Source organism: Balearica regulorum, chromosome 3 (genome assembly GCF_011004875.1).
Source record: "Balearica regulorum gibbericeps isolate bBalReg1 chromosome 3, bBalReg1.pri, whole genome shotgun sequence".
NCBI classification, from domain to species: domain Eukaryota; kingdom Metazoa; phylum Chordata; class Aves; order Gruiformes; family Gruidae; genus Balearica; species Balearica regulorum.
The window spans coordinates 119,024,295-119,036,492 of NC_046186.1; the positions used below are offsets into that span (position 1 = coordinate 119,024,295).

Below are 12,198 nucleotides of genomic sequence, written 5' to 3' on the forward strand. Positions count from 1 at the left end.
ATTGTGATGGACAGTCCTTTTTACATTCATTGAAAAGTCTGTTTCTGTTAACTATTGCTAAGGCTGTTTCACTAAGATATTAGATAGGGAATCTTACCCATTATTGGTGCTGTAGTTTATTTGGGTGGTTCTGTTTGCCTGCAGAACAGCCTGGCAGACAGCAGCGACTCCATGGTGGTGAGGATTACTTCCATGCAAGTGAAGGGACGGCCCTCTGCTAGTGATGATAGAGGCGTACCAAGCATAAAAGCAGAGGACTTAACCGTCTAGTTATTAGTCATGGAGCAAAGCAGAATACTGCCCGTCATTCTACAGAATGGATGGTGCCTTTCATCATAAGCAGTAGTGTTTTCGAAACGTCTTAAAAACATTTTTATAAACTTTTTTTTTCCTTTTTAAAAAACTTTTCAAATACATATTTTTCTCGAGTCTGAAAAAGTGATGACTAAAAAAGGGTACGACCAAGGTCTGCAAAATCATGAGTGATATAGAGAGGTTGGATAGAGACCAAGCATTCATTGCCTCTTCCAAAACAAAAACTGTGGGTGATCAAATTAAGCTATTAGGAGCTTCGCTGGAAACAAGTGAAAGAGTTTTCTTTGTGTAGCACAGAGCAGATTTAAGGAACGACTTGCCAAAAGGTACAGTGAGTGCCAAAAGCTTACAGGAGCACTAGGGGAGACTGGACAATTTCATAGAAAATAAAACCACTGAGGGTTATTAAATACTCAGGGCACTATATCTAGGTCAAGAAGTCTCTGAGCTACTCAGTAGACGGAGGCTAGAAAATACCCTATGCACTTACCCTGGTTTTAGTCTTTCAGAAACGTTCTCATTTGGCCACCGTTCCTTTGAGTCTCCTCTTAAGGACAAGCAGAAGTGTGCTCCCAAGGCTGAAGTGTTATCCCTAAGGAATACAGGAAGAAATAAATAATCACAGAAAACAGGAAAGGTGGAGGGGAAGATCAAAAGGTAAGAAGAAAAAAGAAAAAAAAGTTAAAAAACGGGGAACTGGCAGAGATCTAGACCACCCCTGAGAGCACTCACTGCTCTCTTCAAGTGTACGTGAGCAGGTGAACACTGGGCAGCGGTCTAGGACCACAGAACCTGTGGCCTGAACTGTATGACCACAGTCAAATGTCAAGCAGAGTATAAACCGCATAGTAAACGCAATAATGAGAAGTATCATTTCACAATATTATGGCAATAAGATAATGTTACTTTATGCAGTCATATTAATGCAATTGCCCAAATTATAAATAATGCTATTAATTTGTATCACATCAATGCGTTACTATTACAAGTTAAATAGCTCTATGAAAATAAGATATTATATATATCAAAGACATTAGGTATTGAAATAAAGTTTTTAAAAAACAGTGACATTCAATTAGAATGCAGCTTAGCTAAAAACAAGCACAGCAATACCTGAATAAAATACTACACTTGGCTTTAATTGAGTTTATAAGTACTAATCTTTGATATAAGCATCACCTTAAAGTACTTCTAAGTTTTAACACAACAAAAACAAGGAAGAGATATGCAGGATAAAGTTAACTATTAATCCTTAAAAACACACACCAAAATAACTGAAAGTCTCATTTAGAACTTGAAGATGAGGGAAGGTAGATTAAGAAAGATGGATGTTCTCCATAATAAGGCAGCAATTTGTACTTCTCTAGCAGCCATTCACAGCACAAATGTCTACTAAACAATTCAAGAAAGAACCTATGGTGGTATAGCCTCACTCATCTTTATTAGGGAAAAAATAAGCATCCAGTATGCTCCATAGGAATATAAGCTACATGCATTGAAAGCTTTCAGTACCTAAGGCACCTTCCTATAAAGAGCTGCTGTCTGATGCACAGCACTCTACAGAGAGAGCACCCGTGGCTGTAGCACCCTACGAAAAGAATACTACTCCTCCACTTAGTTTTGCAGTACTATTGCCTAGTGTCACCTTTATCAAGTAATAACAACACTGAGCAATTTTTGTTTTAGCTAGTGACAAGCATTTGAAATCACCAGTTTCAGGGCATGTATTTTTTCCTTTTTAAGTAAGTACTTCCCCATTTATTCCCCAGCTGACTACCAAGGTGCAAAGCAGTTGTGTAGCACACACACAGATGCACACAGGTGTGTACATACTCTGTCCCTCCTCTTTCTCCTCAAAAGAAAACTCCATGGGACTGGTAGAAGCAAAGCCTCCAAAACCATGTACTTTCCACCCAGAAATTAAGTTTCAGATCAATATATTTCCAACCAGAGGAATTGCTGGTGATAGAATGGAGAAAAGTGTTTAGGGTTGGGGGTTTTTTAACTCTTCTGCTTAATCCTCAAGTAGAATTTCTTTTACAGCAAAGACAACTAGCTTATAGTTCCATATAAATTTTAATTGGCAGTGCTGGTATTATCAAGAGCATTGGTGCCAAAAGAAGGACTCATCTCTACCTCGGTCCCTCGTTCTTACCCCATGCCATCCTCCCCTTGCCCTGGCACAAGGGTTGATCCGGGTTATCAGTAACCTGACGGTATTTTACTGGTCCTTCTTCTGGCGTGGCTGCCTTGGGGTTTGCGCAGCTCCCCGTGTAAATCCAGCTCTGCCTTCAATAGGTGCAAAGGGCTTCAGGAGCCCTCTCTCTCTCTCACCAGAGGCTTTGTTGTCAGCCAGAACTAGACGTTTTATCTCTAAAAGTTACCTTCCAGTTCATTTGTTTTTATTATTCCTTTAACGCTATTAACCCTAACCTGCTGTTAATATTCATGTTACCAAGTAATAGTCACATGAAGTTGTAACTACTGCTCTGAGAGTGTGGGAGGAGAAACAGAACTGGCAAGATCTCTGTTGCCAAAAAAATGTGTCGTAGTTAGCTCACAGACAGTGGAACAACAGCCAGGGGTGTTCAGAGCAGTGCTCTACACTCTCTATACCTTCTCTTAAAGGCCTTGGGAACCATTCAAAATTACATTTGAACCCCACAATTCGGAATTAGGCTCTACCAATGCCAACAACACAAGTCATGGGAAATTGGAATGCAATGGAAATAGCAGCTCCTGATTTACCCTCCAGGTATGATGGTCTTCCGCACACAATGCCACTGCAGCTCCGCAGCTGTATGACATCTTGGTGGGGGGAAAAAAAAAAAAAAAAAGGATTTTATAAAAGCCAAGCTAAAAGCTCTATTTTAAATTTTCTTTTTTTTAAGTGTATAAAGCTTTAATTAGCACTGCTTAGCTGGAAAGCTTATAAATATTTGAATAGTAGTAAGATGCAGTTTACTTTTACATAAATCTCAGCATAAATTGGGGTCACGTGGAATTATCAAAATGACAGTACCCACTCTGAGATCATTTTAAGAAGATCACATTTCCTGATCAGTGTTGGGAATAACTAATTTTAATGAGAGCCACTGGACCTTTAATGTATTTCCTTTTTATTCTTTAAAAGGATTACTTATGTTCAGAGCTCCATTTGTATCGGAATAGGCCGTTCCGTGTTGCTTTTTTTGTGACAAGTACTAGAGCTCTGTTTTATTCTGCGGTTCCAAAGATAATTGGCAATATTTAACTAAATATTAAGCATGATTCCCCGTGAAGGTTTTAAACTTGAACTTTGAGCGAGTGTATAATGTGAGAATTGTTTTGACTGGTTTTTTTCAGATGTTCTACACTACCACTGAAAACTACATTTAGCTGTTGAAGTTATAGGTTTGTCTTTAAATGCTACCAAGGTCAAAATGTTTTCCTGCGGGAAATGTCTCCCAGTGGAAAAACCTTAGCTATAATTTAAAAAAATAGAAAATATTTTAACTTCTCACAATGCAGTCTTTCTGATTTGCTCGAGTTTCCTATGTATCAGATACCATTTAGAAGAATTTTGGACTGAAACTCCTTTGTGATTACATATGCACTAACTACATGGGTTACAGGGATTCCCTTAAAAATAACACGTTATTCTCAGTTGCTGTTTTCTGATGATTCATACAAGATTCACATCCCATTATGACTTGCTACAATTTAGTGTACCTTCAACTCCAGAGCCAGTCCACATTACCACTGTGAGCACCCCATTGGGGATCTCATTATGAAAAGAAATCAGGTGCTCCATATTCTATTAATTTCATTCATAATTATCAGTGGACAAGAGCCTCAACCTTGTAATTATAGCTTCCCAGATGTTTCTCACTGTACTGTACAGATTAATATTTAGTCCAGCATAAGCTAGGTGTTTTAATTGATGCCTGATGTCAGTTAAAGGGGATCATCTCCAGATGCCAAAGATTTATTTGTATAAGCATATTTATTTGCTGTGAGATACAGAGTAAATGCGAACTAACCTTAGCAGAATTCCCTGTCACTCAAGAGGGTATTTTAATTGACATTACTATATTCCTGTTATGCCTTGGTAGTGCTCTTATCACAGTTTTGCATTTTGGTTGCACGAATTTCCTTGTGAAGAATACTTTTCTCATTTGCCTCAGATCCCATGGCAACTATGGCAACAATAGGATGAGCAGACAGGGTTTCCAGTTCAAACTAAGCACCAAACACAATCTCAAATTTGTTATACATCTGGAAGGTTGACATTTGAAACAACTGCTTCACGTAGAGGGACTATATCCTACATGGGACAACTTCCAGCTTCTATTCAGGTAGCACATCTGCGTTTGTAAAGAATACTTTCAAAAATATTCAAGAAATACCAGACTTGGTATTTCAGGAATTTAAAAAATCCAGCAGGAATTTACTGCACAAATGCGGAGATTTTACATCATCAGTTTAAAGAAACTACTGTAGCAATAAGTTCACTATAGACATTAACGTACTTGCTTATCGCAGATACCTTTCCCTCCTGCTTTCGGTAACATCCTCACATACCCGACATTGCAGTGAAAGTCAAGTTCAGTAATTAAAAATCTACTCCAAATGCTTGGTTAGATCAGAATTTCTGTATTTCTAAGTAATGATAACTGTTGGAATAAAAATAAACAGTTAGGAACTAAACAATTTGATTTATTAGAAGCCCTTCAAAATGGTAGGTAAAGGCCACACTACAGGAGTTGTTCATATCTCTTGGATGAAGATAGTTGAATTGAGAATGAGAGTAATACTGAAGCACAGAGACAGCCATTTACCCATTTTGGCAGCTGGTGCTTTGCTTTTGACTCCAGTAGCTCCATAAGCCTCATAAGCTCGCTTTGCATTGTCTGCGGTTGGGTTGGTTGGTTTGGGGGTTTTTTGGTTTGTTTTTGTTTTTTTATTTTATTTGAAATATATGTTTTCCTGTTGGGGAACAAAGAAAGGATTGGCATATGTGATATGCTGCAACTTTTTGCCATCCTCCTGGGTTTAGGATGGAGGGTCTTGCACTGAGGAAGCATCTGTGCTGCACCCTTATCAGAGTGCAAACTTTCTCATTTGGATTTAAACAGCATATTCCTCAATGTTACAATTGGGTACAGTGTCCTGCAAGTTCAATACAAGTCCCAATCTTGTAACACTTTGCTGTAAGTTCTGGTGCCGTCACATACACGTATTTCCATTTATACGGCATCCATACCAGTATTAGTACGTCAGTTACAAATCTCTACGCCATGAAGTATAGTTGATTTAATTCCAGTCTATTGGAAGCAGACAGTTTACATCGGCAGCTCCTATCCATTCCTCCACTCCAAACCAACCACTTCCTACAACCTGTGAAGTAATTTCTGGTAGAAACACCAAATCCTGGGACAGAACCCCTCCTTCCAGCGGGCATGGATTATACTATTAGCTAAAGAGCTGTCACTCTTCAGTGTGGCTCCCGATGCTTCAATGAGATTCTAGATCCCATTGGAATCTTATTCAGGGTGGATTCATTTAAAATTTTTCCTGTTTGTTTAATTTCCTGTCACAGTAACCATGGTGATAAGCTCTGCAGGAATTAGAAGAATAATTTCAAATATATTAAATAATGTCACCCAATTTAGTGTGTGCCATTCTCCAGATACTAGCTCGGAATACTGATAGTGTTGAGGTCCAACGGACTTCCGTAAATACTATTAAACTAATTGATCCATCTACTAGCAGTATCAGGAAATATTTGCTACCACTGATAGTATTTCACTTTGTTTGGACCGATTCCAAACAATAGCATTGCATATGGGCAAGTTCCATAGCTTTCTATTTATTTAAGAGGAGAATTAAATCATCGAACTAGAGCATTATCCACAGTTATTAGCAATGCACTTCTGCTGAAAAGCTTTTAAGGATTTATTCGGCAGTATCAGTAGTAGTTCTATAGACTGCTTCTCCATTTTATGTTCTTCGCATTACTCTACAGTGTGGGGTTTTTCATAATACTATTGTGCTATTTGCATTCGTTTGAGTTAGGTGACTATGTGGTGAATTTTAAATATAAAATTATTCAAGGAATGTATACATACCTTGCTATATTTGGAATGAAAATTGAGGATCGGAGTTTGCAAACAAGAAAATAAGTAAGCTAGATATATCATAAACAGAATACAGGAAAAAAAAACCCACATTCTTTAATCACAGGCAGCAAGACATCATTATCTTGGAGTTAAGGTTGCTAAGCAACTTAACTGGTATAAAACCTACACAGCAAAAACATTACTGTTAATGAATTATAAGTATGGTTATGTCCAAAGAAACACAGATTAAACTGATAACATTATATTTCATATACTTCCTTATGTGTACAAACCAGACAAGTCATAGCAAACATACGGAATCTTATTCCCATTTTTCCATTATACTAAATTTTAATTAGTATGAAACATTTATCGCTGTGCAATAATACGGTGTAGGAAGTATGGTCCTAAAGACGATGCATAATGGACAGTAGAATAAATATTAAGCAAGGGCAGAAGTTTCAAGACACATTTTCACTTGCCACACATACTATGGAAAGTGTCTTACCTGAAGATCTCTCGTGTGTTGCTCCTTATTTCATTCATAAAAATCCCGTAGCTGTAGAATTTGAAGACCTTTGAAGAATGTTGGTCTTTTGAACTTCTTTTCAATCCAGGTTCACCAGTTAATTTGTCTTAGAGGCATAAAAATCACTCCAGAAACTATTAGCAGAAGAAAAAAACCCACGTAGATTATAATAAATCCCCTTAAAACACTCTGTGGACCTACTGAATTTGTCCCAGTAATTACAAATTGCGTTCCATGTATTTACCAAATAAGCACTTGATGTGAAACGAGCTAAACACACCAAAATTATGATGAGAAAAGTTTATCATGTAGCTCTTATTTATAGCAAAATAAGTCAGGACATGTGAATCACTGAACAGAAGTGGCAGAGAAAGGAGACTACACTAAATTTTTTTTTTTTTTTTTTTTTCCCCAGGAGAGGCAAAAATTGAAACAGTCCTCATTCCCATCAGGACAAAATCCTGCAATTTCAGGAACTACCTCCCCGGCTTTGCTCAGCATTGCCCACGTCCTTGCACGTTAAGTTTGTATGGCGTCCCCAGAGCTGGAATCTCACCACTTAGAGGCTATGGTATTGAGATCTCCCCAGTGAGGAAGCTGCTAAGACAACCATTATTTGTCCTGGAGCAGAGCTGGGTGGGCTGTGGCTGGACACAGCCTTTCTGGTACCACGTGCTCCTCCTGCTTCTGTTCCTCACCTATGGACCTTATTCTAGGTTATTATTATCAGTCTTTGTGGGAAAAGAAGGCAAATTCAAGACAGTGTTATCTAATGAAGATTATGAGTGTAATAAAAGTAAGAATAAATGCATTTCAAGTCAATTTAGACCTTAAACAACCTTATTTCCCTTATACCTTTGAACCGTCACAGCTGCAACAGTACTTACACTAACACTGTCTCTTAACTGTAGGGCTACAATTCCTTTTAATCTGAAGAGCTACATAGTTTGTAATTTAACTTTTTCTGGATCCTTGTTGCCTTAGTACTCATCCCAAAAGCTTTTACTCTCAAGCATTTTTCTTCAGCTGGTCCACCAACCATAAATCATCTGGTTGGTGATGATTTATCTTCCATCCGAGGTGGAGTTCATTTTCCCCGTAGCAGCCCTCGCAGCGCTGTGTTGCGTATTGGTAGTTAAAAAGGAGTTGGTAACGTGCTGGTGTTCTGGCTACTCTGAGCAGCGCTGGCGCAGCACCAAGGCCGTCCCTCCAACATTCCCCCCCTGACCAGTAGGCTGCGGGGGGCAAGATCTTGGGAAGGGACATGGCCAGGACAACTGACCCCAAGTGATCAAAGGGACATTCCGTGTGACATCTGCTCAGCAATAACAGCTAAGAGAAAGGAGGAGGAAGGCAGGGGCGGGTATTTGTTATTTACAACACTTGTCTTCCAGAGCAAGCGCTATGCTTACTCAAGCCCTGTTTCCTGGGAAGTGGCCGGACATTGTCTGCTGATGGGAAATAGAGAATAAATCTTTTGGTTTTCCTTTGCTTCTGCATGTGGACTTTTGCTTTATTAAACTGCCTTTATCTCGACCCACAAGGGTTTTTTCCATCTTATTTTTCTCCCCTCCCGGTCCTGCTGAGGAGGGGAGTGAGAGAGCGGCTTGGTGGACACCTGGCGTCCAGCCAAGGTCAACCCACCACAGCAAGACAGGGAGGGGAAGACATCCAGTGGCAGATTTCTGCTGACTTCAGTAAACATTAGATCAAGCAGATAACCATGCGTCAAACTACACTTTGATTAATGGGTTTCAGTGAGAACATATTTCATAAGCAAAGCTTACAGAAAGAAAACATCCATTCTTGTTTCTCTGAACTACCTTTTACTTAGCAGGGATCTTTTCTCTTGGTTACCAGCACATGACCAGGAGCAAGAGAACAATGACACCAATTTCTCATATAGGATCCACAGAAAAGGTCAAATAACTAACTGTCCAGGGAGCATGGGCTGTCTTTATAAAACCTGGAACTGATTATACATCTTCTACACCCCAGCTGAACGTCTAAGCGAACAGATTAGTCTTATCAACACAGGAACAGCTCTCTCATTAATGAGTATCAACTATCCAGCCTCTTGAACCCATCCTCTTTATTCATGCAGCTTTGAATAACTTGTTTTGATGGTTATGCCAGATTGTCTCTCAAGCAGTTTGAACTTCCAGATTTCTTTGGCGTGAGTCTACCCTTCATCGGATAACGCTGATTTGAATGCCCATCTTTCTTCTTTTACTCATGGGCTCAAAAGGAAAGACTGTCGATCTCTTGTGACATTACTCACTCAAATGTAAGAAGTTAGGTTAATTTGGACTGAGAACTTTCCAAACCCGTGAGTGGAAATCATTTGTGTCAATAGCTGTAGACTGTCGTCTGCAGATTTTTTTCTTCTTTGGTACCGTTTATAAACGCTACTTATAACCAAGCTCGTTGTTCCACCTTATTTAAGAGCTATTTAATATAATGGCTTTCCTGTTTTGTTCTCTATACGCTCAGGGAATGGAAGGAAGCCCATGAAAAGAAGGAAAAAAGAGAACCATAATTTTGATAACTCTGCAGTAACGAATAGTTATTGCTACCTCTAGACTACTTAAGTAAATGACCCATCTAGTGATTACCACATCTCTGGAGCTGATTGAACCTATGATCCCTGTGTGGTCTCCCCTCAAGGGCACCTGTTTACCTTTCAGGCAGCAGCAGTCACCTTTCCCTGATCAGAACCTGTTCCTTCTCTTCCTCAGCAGGCTGTTGACCTGAAGCCTCCTTGTAAATCATGGCGATCCTTCTCAACTGTTCTGAGTGCAATCTGGCACCTGCAGAACTCTTCCCTCAAAGGATAACAGAAAAGCAGCTGATCACTACCTCACCTTTGCAGAGCAAAATAGCAAGTTTAGGACAAAAGCACTAGGGGAGAAGCAGACAAGTGACTGTAAGTGACTCATATACATGCTAATCAACCCAAGATTTGTATCAGCTTTGCCCACTCCTGGATTGAGCAAGAATTTCTTTTCCAAAGCAAGGGCGCTCTCTCCACTCATTTTGCCTTTTATTCTTCCTTCTTAAGATGGAAGCAGCTAGTATTTGAGGCTGAACTGAATCCACCAAGTAGCCTGGCAGGATCTCTGTTTGCTCTTCCCCATGAAGTTTGCATTATCAAAAGAGTAGGATACCACACTTGGCACAGTTTGGTACCTACCCCGTGACTGCATCCCGCTGCAGAGGGGTTGGTGCAAATTCCCTTGGATGGCATCACGTGGAGAGAAGAAGAGACACCTGTTGGCCAGCACCATTCGCCTCCTTCCCTTGTCCCTACAAGTCAGATCTGCTCATTCCACTATCTGTGCACCAGGTTTTTTTGTCAGTAAACCGATTTCACTTACCTACATTTCATCCGATGCACCGCACAAACAGACACCCGGGGCAGCTGCCCCTCTCGGGTTCATCCTGCCAGAGCTCTGACACTGGATGCCTTTTCCCGCTTCGCTGTGTCACTTCATTGTCGCACGTATTAGGGATTTGCATTAGCTTGTAACTTCAGTTTCTACAAGACATCTGTCTTGTTCAGCCAGGAACTAGACGGTTTGTATAATGGTAATTCCCTGCTCCTCAGCTGCTCCACACTCCCATAGCATCTCACATAGCAAGGCTTCTTTTTAAACTTCTGCCTGGCAGGCTGCTCCAGCCTCCTGCAGAGAACCTGAAAAAACCCATTTCTTTTCCTGTGATTCCTTTGAGAGTTTTCCTGTAGTTTTACAGTAGACAAGATTAAAAAGAAACAAAACACCATGACCAACAAGGAGTTCTGTACTAGATAACAATTTAAGCTGCAATTGTACAATAAAAGACTGTTAGGATAGCAGTTTGTTATAGCTTTGCAAGAAACCGTGTGCCACATTGCAGTCGTATTTAGATATTGGCACTCTGAACTATGAAGCTTCCGCTGCCTTGGTCGAAAGTCTGTCAAGTGCTTCGGCATGTTTTTCCTTTATACTTAACTAACATTCCAGATTTCAAACTATGGAAGACAAGTTCTACTTCTTCCTCGTTTAACATCCCAGCACCTTCTTTTGAACTGTACAGGTGTTGGTGGGTTTTTTTTTCCTTTCCTCTGAACCTTCCCTCTTGGCAGGATGATGGGCTGCAAACAGTACATGAACTATGCACTCATCTTTCCCCCTCAGCCATTTTAAAGGCTCTGAACAACTGTTTCTTCCTTACAAAAAATACATTTTCTATATATAAAAGGAAAATCAATTAAAGCAAAATAAACAGTTTACCTCTGAGAATATTTTACACGTGGTACAGTACTATTTCCTTGGGTCCATGGAAGGAGCTTTGCTAGAATATCTGCAGGAGCTGCTGTAGATTTTTACTCTTCTAATTTCATAATCATTATTAATGTTTTTAATTCCAGATGGTAGCTACTGAAAAACTTGGAATACACAGCAAAAATGACACAACCCAGATTCCATATCAGTTGCCATTACAGGTTTGATTTGTGGGTTCCCAGCCTTTACCATTATGTGATTATGTCCGTTTCTGAGCCATTGCCACCAGTTTACTGGACTATATCCAGTTCTTGGTAGCCTACGCAGGAAATAACACCAATGTTTAGTATCAAAAAAGTTTTTATTCTAGACTAGTTCAAAAACTTGAGCTTTTGAGGGGGTTTTCATTTGTTTGTTTTGCTGTGGGTTTTTTTTTAATGTAAAACAGGAATTAGAGGGGGAACTTCGATTTCAGCACCACCCAATTAACTCTTTTCCCATTCTTCATCAAAATTTCCAAAGTGCGCCTGTGAAATCTTTACTAAATCAAATGGATATACTTCTTCCTGAAAAATGTTTCTGGTTTGAATAGCTGACATATACTAGGAAAAAAATGTGCAGAGCTTCCACCAGATATAGTTTGATGCATTTGGTGTCACTGTAGACTTGCATCTCAAATTTCAACTGCGCACTAGGGCTTTAAGCCAAGAAATGAATCTGACTGTAGAACTTTGCAGCTTTAATGGCTTCACATTCGGTTATGCTTACACTCTATTTAGTCTTGTAAAGCATGAGAGTTTAAGATTTCATAAAAATCAAGCCAGCAGAGCCATAGCTCATGAGACCTAAACTGTTTCACTGACATTATAATCAAAATCTGCTCGGCCATTTGCGTTACCAGTTCCCCAAATAGAATCACAGAATGGTTTGGGTTGGAAGAGACCTTAAAGATCATCTAGTTCCAACCCCCCTGCCATGGGCAGGGACA

General features: G+C 39.7%; 1 long non-coding RNA gene across 1 annotated transcript; it reads right to left on the bottom strand.

The window, feature by feature from the left end:
* Positions 1-805: 805 nt before the first annotated feature.
* On the bottom strand, positions 806-9,767 carry LOC142601342 (uncharacterized). Its single transcript, XR_012834944.1, has 3 exons — positions 9,647-9,767; positions 6,925-7,079; positions 806-907 (listed from the first exon to the last, which is right to left on the bottom strand). It is a non-coding gene; the product is annotated as an uncharacterized LOC142601342 (long non-coding RNA).
* Between the last annotated feature and the right edge of the window lie 2,431 nt (positions 9,768-12,198).